Source organism: Ascaphus truei, unplaced genomic scaffold (assembly GCF_040206685.1).
Source record: "Ascaphus truei isolate aAscTru1 unplaced genomic scaffold, aAscTru1.hap1 HAP1_SCAFFOLD_1200, whole genome shotgun sequence".
Taxonomy (NCBI): Eukaryota; Metazoa; Chordata; class Amphibia; order Anura; family Ascaphidae; genus Ascaphus; species Ascaphus truei.
In genome coordinates this window covers 14,690-33,915 of record NW_027454071.1, presented here as the reverse complement: position 1 = coordinate 33,915, position 19,226 = coordinate 14,690, and the positions used below count along the sequence as shown (strand labels likewise).

The window sequence follows — 19,226 nt, the reverse complement described above, 5'->3', positions numbered from 1 at the left end:
TAGAAGGGGGAAGGGACAGAAGGAATCTCCTTGTGGGTGGCATCCACCTTGCCTCTGAAGTAGTCAAATGCTTGAGGAGAAGTGAAGGAAGGATGGCAAGTGTGAGGAGAAGGTTAGTGGAGGGAGTCAAATACAGGGAAAAAAAGACAGCATAAATTAAATTTGAGTGTTGATGAATGTGAAAAAAAAGTAGTGTGGTTTGGCCCCAGAGAGCAGCTTTATACAGGACTGGAGACATTTTTACTGTAGAAAAATCAAATATCAATTGTGTGATTTCCTTCATAGGCATTAAGAACAGCGAGTGGAAGTGTGATGAACATGTTTGGGAATTTAGCCAAGGGTGTGGGCTAGAGGGACAAGTGTGTCAGAGCCTAGAGGGGGCATATAGATAGGAGGATAGCATTGTAAGAGTTAATAAGATTGTTAGTTTAAGCGGAAAGAGAGAGAGAGCAGAGAGGTTAGAGTAGATGTCAGAGGAGAGTTTAATTAAGCAGAGGCAAATCAGTGGGACAGGTAAGATGGGGTGAGGGGAATGACTGATTGTGAATGATGAGAGCAGAAGAGGTCATGTACAACTAGAGCCTTGTTAGTCAGAGAACGGGCATTCCAGATGGCATAGGAGAAGGGAAGAGAAAAGTAAGGAAAGGAATGTGGATTACATTAGATAGGTTAACACTCTTAGCAGGGAGGCAGAGGCAGGGAGGCCCGATGTGTATATGAGCAGGTTCAAGATTATAAGAGATATCCCACACATCAGCAAACATAGAAGGAGACACAGAGATAGGTGTAGAGAGAGACAGAGATAGCTCTATGTAGAGAGAGAGGGACGTAGAGAGAATGAGACAGATAGGCGCAGAGAGAGGGGGCGCAGAGAGAGGAGGCGCCAAAAGAGGGGGCGCAGAGAGAGGGGGCACAGAGAATAGGATATTAAAGAGTGCTTTTCATTGAGCAGTGCAGAAATAGCTGCAATAGAGGTCTGTACAAATGGTGCAGTGTGTAGACACATGCAAAGGTAGGGGAAGGAAAGAGGAGAACATGTGGATAAAAGCAGGAGTGTGGAAGTTAGAGAAATTAGAAAAGTTTAACAGAGGAGTGAGGAAACAGCAAGCAGAAAGAACAAGAGAGAGGTTACATTGGGATGACGTTCTGTGGTAAAGAGAAAATGCTAGGAGAGAGCTTTCAAATATTAGAGGACATGAATTGAGGCAGCAAATGTATAAATCAAAACCTGAGGGGGAGGTATAGCACGAAAGCTTGCACAGCAGATTATAGTCTTAATGTTGCGTGTACCTGTCAGGGTAATCAAGAAGTTAAATTCTCACAAGTGCAGAGTTCATGATGAAATGCTGAATCTAGTCCCCCTCCAATTTAATTTTAATATAACTTTTCCATTCTTCATTACTGCAAAAAGCAAACAAAACAAAACCACATTGCATTACTATTTTCAAAATGGATTGAATGGCATATTCAACAGTGACTGTGTGATGCCAATATTCCCCACTCACTCGTAGTGAAGCACATATTGTACTAGTGTTGAAAGTAGGCCGGTAGAGTCAGGTACGCAGTACTGATAAAACAATAAGTGCCCGTCGTAAGTACCAGCTCCGCAACAGTGCGGGCATCCCATTAGTGACGTGGATGAACATATATGGATAAGCCCATATTAAGGCATCACGTGACCAGAGCCGTCACTGACTGGGTATACGTAAAGACGCAGGGAGATGCAAGGAAAGGGAGGGAGAGAGACAGGGAGAAGATGTGAAACGGAGGAAGGCACGGATGGAGGGAGTTCTTCCGAGCTTCTGCGGGCCTCTCTCTTTCACTGGTGCATGCCGGGAGCTGGTCCCAACATCCACAAAGTGTGTGTGTATTATTGGTTTTATTTTATGGGGGTAGGAGGGTAGTGTGTATATTGTGTGTGTGGGAGTATTATATTGTGTGTAGAGGTGCAGAGGAGAGTACTAGATTGTGTATCTTGTGTAAGGGTGTTGTGTATATTGTGTTTGGAGCTATAATATTATTGGGGAGATTAGTATTGAGGAGGTATTATAGTGTGTATTGTGGGGAGTATTAGTGTGTGTATTGTTTGTGGGTGACAGATGCTGGGGGTATGCAGCAATCCCTGCACTGAGGTCCGAGGCGGCTCTGCATCGCTCGCACGCACTGTGGACGACCAAGCATGTGCCCATGATAATCATGGCCTTAGAGGGATGAGTGTGTCAGAGCCTAGAAGGGGTATATATATATAATGGAGGAGGGAGGAGGAAGGAGGAGGAGGGAGGAGGAGATGATAGCATTGTAAAAGTTAACAAGATAGTTAGTTTAAGCAGAAAGTGAGGAGAGGTTAGAGATAAGGGTAGATGTCAGAGGAGAGAGTTCAATTAAGCTGAGGTATCGAGTAGGACAGGGGTGAGGGGAATGAGAGGTGGTGGATGAGAGCAGAAGAGGTCATGTACAAATAGACCTTGTTAGTCAGAGAGCAGTCATTCCAGAGGGCACGTGAGAAGTGAAGAGTAAAGTGAGACATGGAATGTGGATTACATTAGATGGGTTAATACGCTTAGCAGGGAGGTGGAGAGAGAGAGGCAAGAGGCAGAGAGTGGTGCAGGGGTTGAGGAAGAGATGTTGCATGTACCTTATCAGAACATTAAAGAACATCAATTCACACTGGTGCAGAGTTGATGATGAATCCAGTTCACCTCCAATTCAATTTTAACAGAAATGTTTCATTCTTCATTACTGAAAAAAAAGAAAAGTAAAAAACATTTCATTACTATTTTCAAAATGGATTGAATTCCCCCAACAATGACTATGTGTTACCAATATATCCCTCTCAGTCCCACTGCAGCATATACTGTACCAGTGTGAAAGTAGGAAGGTACACAGTACCGGTAAAACAATACGTGCCGGTACTATGCACCATATGAATTATAAGGGGATGTAAATCTCCCAGTCTCTCTCCATATCCGCAACAGAGCGGGCTCCGGTCAGTGGCATGGATGCCCATATATGGGTATGCTCATATTTGGGCATCCCATGTCACTGACCGGAGCCGGCTCTGAGTATAGGGATATATGCGGAGACGCAGAGGTGCAAGGAAATGGGAGGAGGCACGGTGAGAAACAGGGAGAGACCACAGGAAGATAGAGGGCAACAACTTCCACAAGGTACTTGTATGGGTATAATTGTTTGTATTTTGTGCAGAGGGGGTAATTTCAGATAAAATACAATTCTCCACCCTCTACGAAACAATTCCACTTTGTTCAGTAAGCCAGAAAGTCTTGGTCCCATGTGGACTGAATTTAATGCAAATAAGGTCCTTAATACACAAGTAAAGAATAAAGTTACTTATTCTCTACTGTAAGAAGTGCCACATTGCCCACTATTTGGGTCCTGTGCCCAGATTGTGACCATGCATGGCAGAGGTGAGATTCCCCCAACTCCAATTTGCTACACTCTCCAAGAGAGATAATTGTGATCAGAGGTGGAACTAGGGGAGGGTGTGAGCAGGGTCACTGCCCAGGGAGTAACCTGACTGGGGGCACGGAAATCTCATTTAGTGCATATGTTGCGGCACTGCATTGATTGACCGGTCAATCTGCACTGCTGCCTGTCACAGTGACATCCTGATCGGGCACTGTGATCAGCTATAGCACTGACCCAGGTGAGATAGTTCAGCACTTTACAAGGAGGGAACAGATGTTGTGGGTGACAGATGCTGGAGGTAGGCCAAGACTGTTGGCCAGAGTAACGTGGAGACTTACTGCACTCTGCATGCCCATCCTCTCCCTGACATCAGGGGAAGGAAGTGGCCCTGGGGTGTGTGTAGGTATGCCAGATGTCAGTGTATGCATAAGTAAGTATGCCTGTGTAGTGGGAGGTGTAGGGGCGTTAAGCTGGAGGACTTAAAACAGGCACAAAAGCACATAGATACCTCTGATTATACCGCACCAAATGCTGATAATATCATGCTGTAGCTGCACTTTACAGAAGATGATGCAGATGTCATCATTGGTTGGTGGGTTCATTAAATCAATCCATCATATCATAACCACACTGTGCATATGATGTACTGAATCAGTAACACCAGGAAGACATCTCCATGTTAGGAGTAGAGTTGAAGTTAACAGAATATGTCCAGCACTGTGGTGTGTAGCCCATAAATAATAATTGTGCACATTACCAGAACAACATACTGTCAACTGCAAGATCATTTTGCTGCTTGTAGCGTATGCTCATCCTGTACAGTGTTGTAGTAGATCCGTCTCTTCAGTGTTCACTGCAACAAAAGTAAGACATTGCATTAATATTACAGACGTTTGGGGGCTGAAATCTCACTTCGCTGCGGACAATTTCCCTTTGCATAAGATTCTTGTGATTATGTCAATGATGATCAATAACTGCATCATAACACAGCCGCTCTATACAGAAGATGTACTTGCTCTCAATGGTCATGGAGGTAATACGTCACACAATGTACAGATATAGCAAGGATTATTTCTCCCACTGGTGCATTATGGCATTATGATGGGAAATGTTGTGAGATTCTGCATTATCAGCATCACTGAATCTTTTGGAAATTAAGTGATATTCTATGTTTTAATGCAATATTATGGATGATCAGCCGGTAAAATAATAATAGCTTGCTGTATCTGTAGCCATGCTCTACCCATGATGTGCTGAACCAATGACTGCAGAGAGATTCAGAGTGGTAAACATGACTGGAACGCATCTCTGAATAATGGGCAGCAAAGCAGTGCAGAATAGGAGGTGAAAGTATTTAAAATGGAAGATCCTTAGCAGCTGTGTGGGGAGTAGACAGTACAGACTGACCAAGTAAATGGTAAAAGGAGTAACTTCAACATTACTTGGCTTTGTTCTCCACATTGAAGCTTTCCTCCTCTTTAAATCACTAATACTGATGCCATGTGTAACCTGTACTGAAAGTTATATAATCTACTGGCCTAGATGAAACCATATGATGCAAACAGGATCCATCCCACTCCAGATTCATAGAATTGAACCACCTCAACCTTTCATAACAATCACATAGAACTGCAGCTGTGCGCTACTGCACATGTTCTTGTTATGAATGGTAGTAGATGTGGTCCTTGGGTCTTTACTTCATACTGTAGCCACCCTCTACTCATGATGTATTGAATCAACGAAAACTTGCATGGTTCAGATCACAGGAAGGGGTAGAGTAGAGATGAAAATATTCAATGTGAAACCCGTAGCAGCCGGATTGTGTGGAGTCAATAAAACGACAAATACTAAATGGTAAATGAGAAATATACACATTGCTTATCTGTCTCTGTGTAGTAATTTTCCTTCTCTTCAACTGTCCTTCAAATTTTCTCTTTTGCAAGAAAAGGAACACATGGCTTCAATATTCACTTCTGTTCTGCAGTCATCCCTCCTGAAATAAAAGTTAAGCATTGCATTGTTATTATGTTACTACATACAATAAACCTTGCTCCAAACCATTTGATGCAAAGCAAATCCACCTCCCACCCACAGCTGTGCTCCTTCTAGAGCATGCATGTCAAACTCCAGTCCTCGAGGGTCCCAAACAGGCCAGGTTTTCAGTAGGGATATCCTGAAAACCTGGCCTGTTTGCTGCCCTCGAGGACTGGAGTTTGACATCCTTGTTCTTGAGCTTCTACCACGCAAGTCATCCATGTGAGTGACACTGTACTGCAGTCCTGGTCTGCACACAATCTACTGAATCAATGACATCACACTGTAAAGGCAATCTACAAGATGTATTAGTTGTCCACACTTCCGAAATGTTACTTTTATGTCCAAATCACTTATTCCCATGACCTGATATTTGTATTTGTTATTTATAGGATTGTCACAAAGAGTTGATGAGGTCACCAAATGATAGTATGTAGAGAGAAAGAGAGATCTCAGAACAGAGCCCTGATGTATACCCACAGACAGATCAATAGAAGACGAAGACATGTTAGCAACAGAGATGGAGAATGTGTGACAGGAAAGTTATGATGAAAACCAGGATAGAACTGTGTTACGGATACCAAGAGAGAGTTTAGAATATGAAGGAGGAGAGTGATTGAGAGCATCAAACGCAGCAGATAGATCAAGTAGGATTAGTAGGGAAAAGTGACCTTGGGAATTTGCTTTAAGCACAGTCTGTAGAACGAGCTGTACGAAAGGCAGGTTGTAAAGGATCCAGGAGGGAATGTGATTTAAGAATGTTGACATTCTAGCAATTAGGAGACAAACAGCAGGAGGGATACAGGGCGGTAGTTAGTAAGGCACATAGGGTGTAGGTTGTTTCTGAGAAAAGGGTGACCACTACAGGCTTAAAGTAAGAGGGTAAAGAGCCAGAGAATAGGGAGGAATTGAAGATGTGGGTGAGAGTGGGGACTAAGAGATGCAGTAAGGTGTGAGGGGATACGATCTAGAGGGCATGTGGTAGAGGGAGAAGAGAAGATGATTAGCTTCCAGCTCTGTAAGAGAAGAAAAGGAGTCAAATGCAGAAGGAGAATTAGGTAGAAGGGGGAAGGGACAGAAGGAATCTCCTTGTGGGTGGCATCCACCTTGCCTCTGAAGTAGTCAAATGCTTGAGGAGAAGTGAAGGAAGGATGGCAAGTGTGAGGAGAAGGTTAGTGGAGGGAGTCAAATACAGGGAAAAAAAGACAGCATAAATTAAATTTGAGTGTTGATGAATGTGAAAAAAAAGTAGTGTGGTTTGGCCCCAGAGAGCAGCTTTATACAGGACTGGAGACATTTTTACTGTAGAAAAATCAAATATCAATTGTGTGATTTCCTTCATAGGCATTAAGAACAGCGAGTGGAAGTGTGATGAACATGTTTGGGAATTTAGCCAAGGGTGTGGGCTAGAGGGACAAGTGTGTCAGAGCCTAGAGGGGGCATATAGATAGGAGGATAGCATTGTAAGAGTTAATAAGATTGTTAGTTTAAGCGGAAAGAGAGAGAGAGCAGAGAGGTTAGAGTAGATGTCAGAGGAGAGTTTAATTAAGCAGAGGCAAATCAGTGGGACAGGTAAGATGGGGTGAGGGGAATGACTGATTGTGAATGATGAGAGCAGAAGAGGTCATGTACAACTAGAGCCTTGTTAGTCAGAGAACGGACATTCCAGATGGCATAGGAGAAGGGAAGAGAAAAGTAAGGAAAGGAATGTGGATTACATTAGATAGGTTAACACTCTTAGCAGGGAGGCAGAGGCAGGGAGGCCCGATGTGTATATGAGCAGGTTCAAGATTATAAGAGATATCCCACACATCAGCAAACATAGAAGGAGACACAGAGATAGGTGTAGAGAGAGACAGAGATAGCTCTATGTAGAGAGAGAGGGACGTAGAGAGAATGAGACAGATAGGCGCAGAGAGAGGGGGCGCAGAGAGAGGAGGCGCCAAAAGAGGGGGCGCAGAGAGAGGGGGCACAGAGAATAGGATATTAAAGAGTGCTTTTCATTGAGCAGTGCAGAAATAGCTGCAATAGAGGTCTGTACAAATGGTGCAGTGTGTAGACACATGCAAAGGTAGGGGAAGGAAAGAGGAGAACATGTGGATAAAAGCAGGAGTGTGGAAGTTAGAGAAATTAGAAAAGTTTAACAGAGGAGTGAGGAAACAGCAAGCAGAAAGAACAAGAGAGAGGTTACATTGGGATGACGTTCTGTGGTAAAGAGAAAATGCTAGGAGAGAGCTTTCAAATATTAGAGGACATGAATTGAGGCAGCAAATGTATAAATCAAAACCTGAGGGGGAGGTATAGCACGAAAGCTTGCACAGCAGATTATAGTCTTAATGTTGCGTGTACCTGTCAGGGTAATCAAGAAGTTAAATTCTCACAAGTGCAGAGTTCATGATGAAATGCTGAATCTAGTCCCCCTCCAATTTAATTTTAATATAACTTTTCCATTCTTCATTACTGCAAAAAGCAAACAAAACAAAACCACATTGCATTACTATTTTCAAAATGGATTGAATGGCATATTCAACAGTGACTGTGTGATGCCAATATTCCCCACTCACTCGTAGTGAAGCACATATTGTACTAGTGTTGAAAGTAGGCCGGTAGAGTCAGGTACGCAGTACTGATAAAACAATAAGTGCCCGTCGTAAGTACCAGCTCCGCAACAGTGCGGGCATCACATTAGTGACGTGGATGAACATATATGGATAAGCCCATATTAAGGCATCACGTGACCAGAGCCGTCACTGACTGGGTATACGTAAAGACGCAGGGAGATGCAAGGAAAGGGAGGGAGAGAGACAGGGAGAAGATGTGAAACGGAGGAAGGCACGGATGGAGGGAGTTCTTCCGAGCTTCTGCGGGCCTCTCTCTTTCACTGGTGCATGCCGGGAGCTGGTCCCAACATCCACAAAGTGTGTGTGTATTATTGGTTGTATTTTATGGGGGTAGGAGGGTAGTGTGTATATTGTGTGTGTGGGAGTATTATATTGTGTGTAGAGGTGCAGAGGAGAGTACTAGATTGTGTATCTTGTGTAAGGGTGTTGTGTATATTGTGTTTGGAGCTATAATATTATTGGGGAGATTAGTATTGAGGAGGTATTATAGTGTGTATTGTGGGGAGTATTAGTGTGTGTATTGTTTGTGGGTGACAGATGCTGGGGGTATGCAGCAATCCCTGCACTGAGGTCCGAGGCGGCTCTGCATCGCTCGCACGCACTGTGGACGACCAAGCATGTGCCCATGATAATCATGGCCTTAGAGGGATGAGTGTGTCAGAGCCTAGAAGGGGTATATATATAATGGAGGAGGGAGGAGGAAGGAGGAGGAGGGAGGAGGAGATGATAGCATTGTAAAAGTTAACAAGATAGTTAGTTTAAGCAGAAAGTGAGGAGAGGTTAGAGATAAGGGTAGATGTCAGAGGAGAGAGTTCAATTAAGCTGAGGTATCGAGTAGGACAGGGGTGAGGGGAATGAGAGGTGGTGGATGAGAGCAGAAGAGGTCATGTACAAATAGACCTTGTTAGTCAGAGAGTAGTCATTCCAGAGGGCACGTGAGAAGTGAAGAGTAAAGTGAGACATGGAATGTGGATTACATTAGATGGGTTAATACGCTTAGCAGGGAGGTGGAGAGAGAGAGGCAAGAGGCAGAGAGTGGTGCAGGGGTTGAGGAAGAGATGTTGCATGTACCTTATCAGAACATTAAAGAACATCAATTCACACTGGTGCAGAGTTGATGATGAATCCAGTTCACCTCCAATTCAATTTTAACAGAAATGTTTCATTCTTCATTACTGAAAAAAAAGAAAAGTAAAAAACATTTCATTACTATTTTCAAAATGGATTGAATTCCCCCAACAATGACTATGTGTTACCAATATATCCCTCTCAGTCCCACTGCAGCATATACTGTACCAGTGTGAAAGTAGGAAGGTACACAGTACCGGTAAAACAATACGTGCCGGTACTATGCACCATATGAATTATAAGGGGATGTAAATCTCCCAGTCTCTCCATATCCGCAACAGAGCGGGCTCCGGTCAGTGGCATGGATGCCCATATATGGGTATGCTCATATTTGGGCATCCCATGTCACTGACCGGAGCCGGCTCTGAGTATAGGGATATATGCGGAGACGCAGAGGTGCAAGGAAATGGGAGGAGGCACGGTGAGAAACAGGGAGAGACCACAGGAAGATAGAGGGCAACAACTTCCACAAGGTACTTGTATGGGTATAATTGTTTGTATTTTGTGCAGAGGGGGTAATTTCAGATAAAATACAATTCTCCACCCTCTACGAAACAATTCCACTTTGTTCAGTAAGCCAGAAAGTCTTGGTCCCATGTGGACTGAATTTAATGCAAATAAGGTCCTTAATACACAAGTAAAGAATAAAGTTACTTATTCTCTACTGTAAGAAGTGCCACATTGCCCACTATTTGGGTCCTGTGCCCAGATTGTGACCATGCATGGCAGAGGTGAGATTCCCCCAACTCCAATTTGCTACACTCTCCAAGAGAGATAATTGTGATCAGAGGTGGAACTAGGGGAGGGTGTGAGCAGGGTCACTGCCCAGGGAGTAACCTGACTGGGGGCACGGAAATCTCATTTAGTGCATATGTTGCGGCACTGCATTGATTGACCGGTCAATCTGCACTGCTGCCTGTCACAGTGACATCCTGATCGGGCACTGTGATCAGCTATAGCACTGACCCAGGTGAGATAGTTCAGCACTTTACAAGGAGGGAACAGATGTTGTGGGTGACAGATGCTGGAGGTAGGCCAAGACTGTTGGCCAGAGTAACGTGGAGACTTACTGCACTCTGCATGCCCATCCTCTCCCTGACATCAGGGGAAGGAAGTGGCCCTGGGGTGTGTGTAGGTATGCCAGATGTCAGTGTATGCATAAGTAAGTATGCCTGTGTAGTGGGAGGTGTAGGGGCGTTAAGCTGGAGGACTTAAAACAGGCACAAAAGCACATAGATACCTCTGATTATACCGCACCAAATGCTGATAATATCATGCTGTAGCTGCACTTTACAGAAGATGATGCAGATGTCATCATTGGTTGGTGGGTTCATTAAATCAATCCATCATATCATAACCACACTGTGCATATGATGTACTGAATCAGTAACACCAGGAAGACATCTCCATGTTAGGAGTAGAGTTGAAGTTAACAGAATATGTCCAGCACTGTGGTGTGTAGCCCATAAATAATAATTGTGCACATTACCAGAACAACATACTGTCAACTGCAAGATCATTTTGCTGCTTGTAGCGTATGCTCATCCTGTACAGTGTTGTAGTAGATCCGTCTCTTCAGTGTTCACTGCAACAAAAGTAAGACATTGCATTAATATTACAGACGTTTGGGGGCTGAAATCTCACTTCGCTGCGGACAATTTCCCTTTGCATAAGATTCTTGTGATTATGTCAATGATGATCAATAACTGCATCATAACACAGCCGCTCTATACAGAAGATGTACTTGCTCTCAATGGTCATGGAGGTAATACGTCACACAATGTACAGATATAGCAAGGATTATTTCTCCCACTGGTGCATTATGGCATTATGATGGGAAATGTTGTGAGATTCTGCATTATCAGCATCACTGAATCTTTTGGAAATTAAGTGATATTCTATGTTTTAATGCAATATTATGGATGATCAGCCGGTAAAATAATAATAGCTTGCTGTATCTGTAGCCATGCTCTACCCATGATGTGCTGAACCAATGACTGCAGAGAGATTCAGAGTGGTAAACATGACTGGAACGCATCTCTGAATAATGGGCAGCAAAGCAGTGCAGAATAGGAGGTGAAAGTATTTAAAATGGAAGATCCTTAGCAGCTGTGTGGGGAGTAGACAGTACAGACTGACCAAGTAAATGGTAAAAGGAGTAACTTCAACATTACTTGGCTTTGTTCTCCACATTGAAGCTTTCCTCCTCTTTAAATCACTAATACTGATGCCATGTGTAACCTGTACTGAGAGTTATATAATCTACTGGCCTAGATGAAACCATATGATGCAAACAGGATCCATCCCACTCCAGATTCATAGAATTGAACCACCTCAACCTTTCATAACAATCACATAGAACTGCAGCTGTGCGCTACTGCACATGTTCTTGTTATGAATGGTAGTAGATGTGGTCCTTGGGTCTTTACTTCATACTGTAGCCACCCTCTACTCATGATGTATTGAATCAACGAAAACTTGCATGGTTCAGATCACAGGAAGGGGTAGAGTAGAGATGAAAATATTCAATGTGAAACCCGTAGCAGCCGGATTGTGTGGAGTCAATAAAACGACAAATACTAAATGGTAAATGAGAAATATACACATTGCTTATCTGTCTCTGTGTAGTAATTTTCCTTCTCTTCAACTGTCCTTCAAATTTTCTCTTTTGCAAGAAAAGGAACACATGGCTTCAATATTCACTTCTGTTCTGCAGTCATCCCTCCTGAAATAAAAGTTAAGCATTGCATTGTTATTATGATAATACATACAATAAACCTTGCTCCAAACCATTTGATGCAAAGCAAATCCACCTCCCACCCACAGCTGTGCTCCTTCTAGAGCATGCATGTCAAACTCCAGTCCTCGAGGGTCCCAAACAGGCCAGGTTTTCAGTAGGGATATCCTGAAAACCTGGCCTGTTTGCTGCCCTCGAGGACTGGAGTTTGACATCCTTGTTCTTGAGCTTCTACCACGCAAGTCATCCATGTGAGTGACACTGTACTGCAGTCCTGGTCTGCACACAATCTACTGAATCAATGACATCACACTGTAAAGGCAATCTACAAGATGTATTAGTTGTCCACACTTCCGAAATGTTACTTTTATGTCCAAATCACTTATTCCCATGACCTGATATTTGTATTTGTTATTTATAGGATTGTCACAAAGAGTTGATGAGGTCACCAAATGATAGTATGTAGAGAGAAAGAGAGATCTCAGAACAGAGCCCTGATGTATACCCACAGACAGATCAATAGAAGACGAAGACATGTTAGCAACAGAGATGGAGAATGTGTGACAGGAAAGTTATGATGAAAACCAGGATAGAACTGTGTTACGGATACCAAGAGAGAGTTTAGAATATGAAGGAGGAGAGTGATTGAGAGCATCAAACGCAGCAGATAGATCAAGTAGGATTAGTAGGGAAAAGTGACCTTGGGAATTTGCTTTAAGCACAGTCTGTAGAACGAGCTGTACGAAAGGCAGGTTGTAAAGGATCCAGGAGGGAATGTGATTTAAGAATGTTGACATTCTAGCAATTAGGAGACAAACAGCAGGAGGGATACAGGGCGGTAGTTAGTAAGGCACATAGGGTGTAGGTTGTTTCTGAGAAAAGGGTGACCACTACAGGCTTAAAGTAAGAGGGTAAAGAGCCAGAGAATAGGGAGGAATTGAAGATGTGGGTGAGAGTGGGGACTAAGAGATGCAGTAAGGTGTGAGGGGATACGATCTAGAGGGCATGTGGTAGAGGGAGAAGAGAAGATGATTAGCTTCCAGCTCTGTAAGAGAAGAAAAGGAGTCAAATGCAGAAGGAGAATTAGGTAGAAGGAGAGAAGGGGGAAGGGACAGAAGGAATCTCCTTGTGGGTGGCATCCACCTTGCCTCTGAAGTAGTCAAATGCTTGAGGAGAAGTGAAGGAAGGATGGCAAGTGTGAGAAGAAGGTTAGTGGAGGGAGTCAAATACAGGGGAAAAAAGACAGCGTAAATTAAATTTGTGTGTTGATGAATGTGGAAAAAAAAGTAGTGTGGTTTGGCCCCAGAGAGCAGCTTTATACAGGACTGGAGACATTTTTACTGTAGAAAAATCAAACATCAAGTGTGAGATTTCCTTCATAGGCATTAAGAACAGTGAGTGGAAGTGTGATGAACATGTTTGGGAATTTAGCCAAGGGTGTGGGTTAGAGGGACGTGTGTGTCAGAGCTTGAAGGGGCATATAGAGGATAGCATTGTAAGAGTTAATAAGATTGTCAGTTTAAGCAGAAAGAGAGAGAGAGAGCAGAGAGGTTAGAGTAGATGTCAGAGGAGAGTTTAATTAAGCAGAGGAAAATCAGTGGGACAGGTAAGATGGGGTGAGGGGAATGACTGATTGTGAATAATGAGAGCAGAAGAGGTCATGTACAACTAGAGCCTTGTTAGTCAGAGAACGGACATTCCAGAGGGCATAGGAGAAGGGAAGAGAAAAGTAAGGAAAGGAATGTGGATTACATTAGATAGGTTAACACTCTTAGCAGGGAGGCAGAGGCAGGGAGACCCGATGTGTATATGAGCAGGTTCAAGATTATAAGAGATATCCCACACATCAGCAAACATAGAAGGAGACACAGAGATAGGTGTAGAGAGAGACAGAGATAGCTCTATGTAGAGAGAGAGGGACGTAGAGAGAATGAGACAGATAGGCGCAGAGAGAGGGGGTGCAGAGAGAGAGGGGGTGCAGAGAGAGAGGGGGCGCAGAGAGAGAGGGGGCGCAGAGAGAGAGGGGGCGCAGAGAGAGAGGGGGCGCAGAGAGAGAGGGGGCGCAGAGAGAGAGGGGGCGCAGAGAGAGAGGGGGCGCAGAGAGAGAGGGGGCGCAGAGAGAGAGGGGGCGCAGAGAGAGAGGGGGCGCAGAGAGAGAGGGGGCGCAGAGAGAGAGGGGGCGCAGAGAGAGAGGGGGCGCAGAGAGAGAGGGGGCGCAGAGAGAGGGGGCGCAGAGAATAGGATGTACATGAGTGCTTTTCATTGAGCAGTGCAGAAATAGCTGCAATAGAGGTCTGTACAAATGGTGCAGTGTGTAGACACATGCAAAGGTAGGGGAAGGAAAGAGGAGAACATGTGGATAAAAGCAGGAGTGTGGAAGTTAGAGAAATTAGAAAAGTTTAACAGAAAAGTGAGGAAACAGCAAGCAGAGAGAACAAGAGAGAGGTTACATTGGGATGACGTTCTGTGGTAGAGAGAAAATGCTAGGAGAGAGCTTTCAAATATTAGAGGACATGACTTGAGGGAGCAAATGTATAAATCAAAACCTGAGGGGGAGGTATAGCACGAAAGCTTGCACAGCAGATTATAGTCTTAAAGTTGCGTGTACCTCTCAGGGCATTCAAGAAGGTAAATTCTCACAAGTGCAGAGTTCATGATGAAATGCTGAATCCAGTTCCCCTCCAATTTAATTTTAATATAACTTATCCATTCTTCATTACTGCAAAAAGCAAACAAAACAAAACCACATTGCATTACTATTTTCAAAATGGATTGAATGGCATATTCAACAGTGACTGTGTGATGCCAATATTCCCCACTCACTCGTAGTGAAGCACTTATTGTACTAGTGTTGAAAGTAGGCCGGTAGAGTCAGGTACGCAGTACTGATAAAACAATAAGTGCGCGTCGTAAGTACCAGCTCCGCAACAGTGCGGGCATCACATTAGTGACGTGGATGAACATATATGGATAAGCCCATATTAAGGCATCACGTGACCAGAGCCGTCACTGACTGGGTATACGTAAAGACGCAGGGAGATGCAAGGAAAGGGAGGGAGAGAGACAGGGAGAAGATGGGAAACGGAGGGAGGCACGGATGGAGAGAGGGAGTTCTTCCGAGCTTCTGCTGGCCTCTCTCTTTCACTGGTGCATGCCGGGAGCTGGTCCCAACATCCACAAAGTGTGTGTGTATTATTGGTTGTATTTTATGGGGGTAGGAGGGTAGTGTGTATATTGTGTGTGTGGGAGTATTATATTGTGTGTAGAGGTGCAGAGGAGAGTACTAGATTGTGTATCTTGTGTAAGGGTGTTGTGTATATTGTGTTTGGAGCTATAATATTATTGGAGAGATTAGTATTGAGGAGGTATTATAGTGTGTATTGTGGGGAGTATTAGTGTGTGTATTGTTTGTGGGTGACAGATGCTGGGGTATGCAGCAATCCCTGCACTGAGGTCCGAGGCGGCTCTGCATCGCTCGCACGCACTGTGGATGACCAAGCATGTGCCCATGATAATCATGGCCTTAGAGGGATGAGTGTGTCAGAGCCTAGAAGGGGCATATAAATATATAATGGAGGAGGGAGGAGGGAGGAGGAGGAGATGATAGCATTGTAAAAGTTAACAAGATAGTTAGTTTAAGCAGAAAGTGAGGAGAGGTTAGAGATAAGGGTAGATGTCAGAGGAGAGAGTTCAATTAAGCTGAGGTATCGAGTAGGACAGGGGTGAGGGGAATGAGAAGTGGTGGATGATGAGAGCAGAAGAGGTCATGTACAAATAGACCTTGTTAGTCAGAGAGCAGACATTCCAGAGGGCACGTGAGAAGTGAAGAGTAAAGTGAGACATGGAATGTGGATTACATTAGATGGGTTAATACGCTTAGCAGGGAGGTGGAGAGAGAGAGGCAAGAGGCAGAGAGTGGTGCAGGGGTTGAGGAAGAGATGTTGCATGTACCTTATCAGAACATTAAAGAACATCAATTCACACTGGTGCAGAGTTGATGATGATTCCAGTTCACCTCCAATTCAATTTTAACAGAACTTTTTCATTCTTCATTACTGCAAAAAAAAAAGTATAAAACATTGCATTACTATTTTCAAAATGGATTGAATTCCCCCAACAATAACTATGTGTTACCAATATATCCCTCTCAGTCCCACTGCAGCACATACTGTACCAGTGTGAAAGTAGGAAGGTACACAGTAACGGTAAAACAATACGTGCCGGTACTATGCACCATATGAATTATAAGGGGATGTAAATCTCCCAGTCTCTCTCCATATCCGCAACAGAGTGGGCTCCGGTCAGTGGCATGGATGCCCATGTATGGATATGCTCATATTTGGGCATCCCATGTCACTGACCGGAGCCGGCTCTGAGTATAGGGATATATGCGGAGACGCAGAGGTGCAAGGAAATGGGAGGAGGCACGGTGAGAAACAGGGAGAGACCACAGGAAGATAGAGGGCAACAACTTCCACAAGGTACATGTATGTGTATAATTGTTTGTATTTTGTGCAGAGGGGGTAATTTCAGATAAAATACAATTCTCCACCCTCTACGAAACAATTCCACTTTGTTCAGTAAGCCAGAAAGTCTTGGTCCCATGGGGACTGAATTTTAATGCAAATAAGGTCCTCAATACACAAGTAAAGAATATAGTTACTTATTCTCTACTGTAAGAAGTGCCACATTGCCCACTATTTGGGTCCTGTGCCCAGATTGTGACCATGCATGGCAGAGGTGAGATTCCACCAACACCAATTTGCTACACTCTCCAAGAGAGATAATTGTGGTCAGAGGTGGAACTAGGGGAGGGGGTGAGCAGGGTCACTGCCCAGGGAGTAACCTGACAGGGGGCACGGAAATCTCATTTAGTGCATATGGTGCGGCACTGCATTGATTGACCGGTCAATCTGCACTGCTGCCTGTCACAGTGACATCATGATCGGGCACTGTGATCAGCTATAGCACTGACCCAGGTGAGATAGTTCAGCACTTTACAAGGAGGGAACAGATGTTGTGGGTGACAGATGCTGGGGGTAGGCCAAGACTGTTGGCCAGAGTAACGTGGAGACTTACTGCACTCTGCATGCCCATCCTCTCCCTGACATCAGGGGAAGGAAGTGGCCCTGGGGTGTGTGTAGGTATGCCAGATGTCAGTGTATGCATAAGTAAGTATGTCTGTGTAGTGGGAGGTGTAGGGGCGTTAAGCTGGAGGACTTAAAACAGGCACACATCTCACTTCGCTGCGGACAATTTCCCTTTGCATAAGATTCTTGTGATTATGTCAATGATGATCAATAACTGCATCATAACACAGCCGCTCTATACAGAAGATGTACTTGCTATCAATGGTCATGGAGGTAATACGTCACACAATGTACAGATATAGCAAGGATTATTTCTTCCTCTGGTGCATTATGGCATTATGATGGGAAATGTTGTGAGATTCTGCATTATCAGCATCACTGAATCTTTTGGAAATTAAGTGATATTCTATGTTTTAATGCAATATTATGGACTATGGACTGTATCTGTAGCCATGCTCTACCCATGATGTGCTGAACCAATGACTGCAGAGAGATTCAGAGTGGTAAACATGACTGGAACGCATCTCTGAATAATGGGCAGCAAAGCAGTGCAGAATAGGAGGTGAAAGTATTTAAAATGGAAGATCCTTAGCAGCTGTGTGGGGAGTAGACAGTACAGACTGACCAAGTAAATGGTAAAAGGAGTAACTTCAACATTACTTGGCTTTGTTCTCCACATTGAAGCTTTCCTCCTCTTTACATCACTAATACTGATGCCATGTGTAACCTGTACTGAGAGTTATATAATCTACTGGCCTAGATGAAACCATGTGATGCAAACAGGATCCATCCCACTCCAGATTCATAGAATTGAACCACCTCAACCTTTCATAACAATCACATAGAACTGCAGCTGTGCGCTACTGCACATGTTCTTGTTATGAATGGTAGTAGATGTGGTCCTTGGGTCTTTACTTCATACTGTAGCCACACTCTACTCATGATGTATTGAATCAATGAAAACTTGCATGGTTCAGATCACAGGAAGGGGTAGAGTAGAGATGAAAATGTTCAATGTGAAACCCGTAGCAGCCGGATTGTGTGGAGTCAATAAAACGACAAATACTAAATGGTAAATGAGAAATATACACATTGCTTATCTGTCTCTGTGTAGTAATTTTCATTCTGTTCAACTGTCCTTCAAATTTTCTCTTTTGCAAGAAAAGGAACACATGGCTTCAATATTCACTTCTGTTCTGCAGTCATCCCTCCTGAAATAAAAGTTAAGCATTGCATTGTTATTATGATAATACATACAATAAACCTTGCTCCAAACCATTTGATGCAAAGCAAATCCACCTCCCACCCACAGCTGTGCTCCGTCTAGAGCATGCATGTCAAACTCCAGTCCTCGAGGGTCCCAAACAGGCCAGGTTTTCAGTAGGGATATCCTGAAAACCTGGCCTGTTTGCTGCCCTCGAGGACTGGAGTTTGACATCCTTGTTCTTGAGCTTCTACCACGCAAGTCATCCATGTGAGTGACACTGTACTGCAGTCCTGGTCTGCACACAATCTACTGAATCAATGACATCACACTGTAAAGGCAATCTACAAGATGTATTAGTTGTCCACACTTCCGAAATGTTACTTTTATGTCCAAATCACTTATTCCCATGACCTGATATTTGTATTTGTTATTTATAGGATTTTCACATGTATTACTACTGTGAAACGCTATATACATTAATAGTGCTATATAAATAAATACATACACATTTATATATAATAATAATAACAGCATGTTCTTTTAAAGCGCTGCTAGTTTTACGTAGCGCTATACAGAGACATTTTGCAGACACAAGTCCCTGCCCCATAGAGCTTACAATCTATGACATTGGTGCCTGAGGCACAGAGGATATGAAGTGACTTGCCCAAGGTCACACACACACAAATATATATACATAAATATATACATATATACACACACACACACACACACACACACACACACACACACACACATATATGAAAACTAACACAGAAAAAAATAATCCCCTGAATAGCACTCTAACATACACAAATTGTATCAATAAAGGTTTATTAATCACATACACATAAATGGTTAAAATGAGGAGCAGTGGTGACCTACAAAGCTGTTATAAACTGAACCTTAAGGTGTGGGGAAAAATGCTACACTGCAGTAATAAGTACAACATGTGTAAATAAAGTGTAGAGGCAAGAAATATATGG

General features: G+C 43.6%; 1 long non-coding RNA gene across 8 annotated transcripts in view; it reads right to left on the bottom strand.

Annotated features, from left to right (window-relative positions):
- The window catches only part of LOC142475382 (uncharacterized), a 47,008-nt gene extending 36,213 nt beyond the window's left edge, over nt 1–10,795 (bottom strand). For 6 of the 8 annotated variants that reach the window (XR_012790914.1, XR_012790909.1, XR_012790916.1 and 3 more), the window contains exons 1-5: nt 10,699–10,795; nt 9,153–9,256; nt 5,300–5,419; nt 4,184–4,279; nt 2,636–2,739 (exon numbers count right to left, since the gene is read on the bottom strand). This is a non-coding gene — a long non-coding RNA (uncharacterized LOC142475382). Of the gene's footprint in view, nt 1–1,290; nt 1,393–2,635; nt 2,740–4,183; nt 4,280–5,299; nt 5,420–7,809; nt 7,912–9,152; nt 9,257–10,698 lie in introns of those variants that run through there. The other 2 variants (XR_012790910.1, XR_012790911.1) reach the window with 2 other exon arrangements.
- Between the last annotated feature and the right edge of the window lie 8,431 nt (nt 10,796–19,226).